The following is a 2,687-nucleotide window of genomic DNA, read 5'->3' on the forward strand; positions in this document are numbered from 1 at the left end:
AGAAGCAATGTTCTAAAAATTGGATCAGACCGATCGGTCAAACCGATCGACCGGAAACCGACAAAGAAAACGGTCCGATCCGATCCAGTGTAAAACCGTCAAATCATAAACCGTTCAAGAATCGTTAAACCAGTCAGTAACCGGCCGGTCAGACTGGACCGGAACCCGGCCGGTTTAAAGGAAACGACGTCGTTTCCTTCCTTGAAAGGGAAAAAGGGATTGCACGCGTTATCCCCCCTTCTCCAACTCCTTCCTTCAGCAAAGAGCAAACTGCCCTAGCCTCCACCAAAGAAAGCAAACCCTAGCCACCACCAATAGTTGTCGCCGTCTGTCGGAGGGAGAGACTGCTGCTGCCGTCCGTCGCACTCGAGAACTTCCGTCTTCGTGCTCTCGGGCCTCTCGCCGGATCCTCCGCGTCGTGTGCTCGCATCTCGCCTCTCTCCTCTTGCTCGGCTGCTCGCGCCTTCCTCCGCCAGTGAGTGCTCGGGCTGTGCGTGTTGTTGCTCCCCCACCGCTGCTCTTCTGCCGGCATTCGTCGCGCTCAACACCACCGTCTTCGTCTGGGCGTCGATCCCGAGTCTCCAACCCATTTCCTCATTCACCAAGCGCAACTTCTTCCTCGAATTCGCCGGCCGCCGTCTTATCTTCGTTTGCTCAGCCACGCTTTTGCCGCCGTTCGTCGTCGTGCTCGTCGCCTGGTCTCCGTCTCGGTCGCGCTGCTGCCCTTCTGCTCATACTGCTTAGATCGAAGGTAATGACTTCATTTTTTTCATTCTTTGTTCTTCGTTCTTTGCTCAAAAATCATCCAATGATTATTGAAAATTTGAATGTTGTGTGGTTTTAATTTTTTATTGAGTGATTATTTGGTTATTGATTAGCCCTGGTTCTGCTGTTTTTCTGTTCTGCTATTCTCCGTCAGTAGGTGGATTTCTTTGTTTTTCTATTTTTCTGTTTTTGTCTGGTAAATTAGAGAAGGATATTGCATGTTGCGTTTCTTTTTGTTCACTGCTTGGAATTTTGTTGCTGAGAATTGTTCATGTCTAATGATGTGTCTTCTGATAATATTTAAGTCTGTTTCAGGTGGTTAATTATTATATGTTTTCTTTCTGTTAATTTTTAGTCCTCTCCTCCTCAACCCTCCCGACCTGAAACCCCTTCACCTTTCAAATTTGTTATTTTTGTCCCTGCCTGTAGAAAGCTATTGTAGAAGAGATTCAGCTTGATTCCTTTGTAGTATCTGATGGGTTCCTTTACCAAAAAGTTTTAACAGATTGTATTAGTAACTAATACCATTATTTAATGAAGTGATATATACTTGATCACTACTAAACTGGTCCAGCAAGGGGGATTCTTCTCATATCTTGAAGGTGATTTTTTCCATTATCATTATGGGGATTTTTGTGGCATGTATGATTCCCTTACTTGCAAGAAACTGTTACTGTCATATTCCCTTTCAATGCTGTTGCCAAGTCCTGAATGCTCAACATTAGTGGTTGCTGGGAGGAATGGGAATAACTGTAGCTATTCAGAAGACTGGCTTGCAATAATGATTTGCTAAACTGTGTGACTTTTCTGTGTTAGTCTAGCTACATTGAGAAGCATTATGTTGTACTATAAATTTTTGGATTGAAGTTTTCTCCAATAGGATTTACTTGAGTGCATTACATGATGCTACACATCCTGATGTCAATTTTAGCAGTATTTGATGGCTGTAAGTAGTCTAGGATTGTAAAGCACCACTTTGATATTAACTTTTATCTTAATCACTCCTGTTCAGGCTTCTATGTGTAGCAGAATATGATTATCTTATTTATTTATTTATCTTTTGAATACATGGTGTGATTTTGAACTTTTCAAGTTTAATTTGGAATTAAGAGAGCATTGTGTATTCCAGGATTTGTGTTAAGGCAATGTAGTGGGGAACAGTGGAGCTTTTTCTTAAATTTCGATTAGTAACTAATTGAATGACAAATTGATAATCATAAGGGTAAATACTTTTTCAGGTATCAATAGGCCTTGTGGAATAATAGAAAATTATTTTTGTCCTATTTTTATTTTTAGTGTTTATTTATAATTTATTTATTATTTTATTATAAAACGGTTTTTCCGGTTGAACCATGGTTAAACCGGTTGAGCCAGTAAACCAGTGAACCAATAGCTAAAGCGGTTCTATAACTGGTCCGGTTTTCAGAACCTTGTTCATAAGTATTGAAAATTATTTTCAAAATGTGCATATTTTGTTAACTCGCAATCGCATTGTCAGGGAAGCGCCCCCTGTGTTGCGAACGAAACCGATAAAGAACGGAAGAAACCCAAAGCAACGCAAATCCCAGATTCCAACCTTCTTCTATGTTCCTGTCTCCAAGTTAGTTTCTTCATTCAACTCTCCTTCTCATGCTCAATTTTCTTCTTCAATGAACCTCCTTACCCGTTGAGAACAACAACTATTAAAATTCTTTTAGGGTTTAAATTTTGTACGACAAAGGTATAATATCATGGAAATTGATTTTAAATTCTTTCATTGAGAAACTAGAACTTGTGAGCCCTAATTCGTGTTGTCTTCTTTTGTCTTACTGATATTTTATTTAATTCTACATCATTTGCGTGTTTCTGATTTCTTCTAGAGCTTCTGCATGTTACTCCACTTAAGGTTTATCTGCAGCATGTAATACATTTGGAATGTTGAT

General features: G+C 40.1%; 1 protein-coding gene across 2 annotated transcripts in view; it reads left to right on the forward strand.

The window, feature by feature from the left end:
* The window catches only part of LOC107639505 (E3 ubiquitin-protein ligase Hakai), a 6,500-nt gene continuing 3,949 nt past the window's right edge, over window positions 137-2,687 (forward strand). Inside the window, exons 1-2 of one of the 2 annotated variants that reach the window (XM_016343020.2) lie at window positions 137-751; window positions 2,264-2,365. The gene's annotated coding sequence lies outside the window, so the exon portion shown is untranslated. The remainder of the gene's footprint in view (window positions 752-2,263; window positions 2,366-2,687) is intronic. The other variant, XM_016343021.2, reaches the window with a different exon arrangement.

The sequence above is a fragment of the Arachis ipaensis genome, chromosome B04, assembly GCF_000816755.2.
Source record: "Arachis ipaensis cultivar K30076 chromosome B04, Araip1.1, whole genome shotgun sequence".
Classification (NCBI taxonomy): domain Eukaryota; kingdom Viridiplantae; phylum Streptophyta; class Magnoliopsida; order Fabales; family Fabaceae; genus Arachis; species Arachis ipaensis.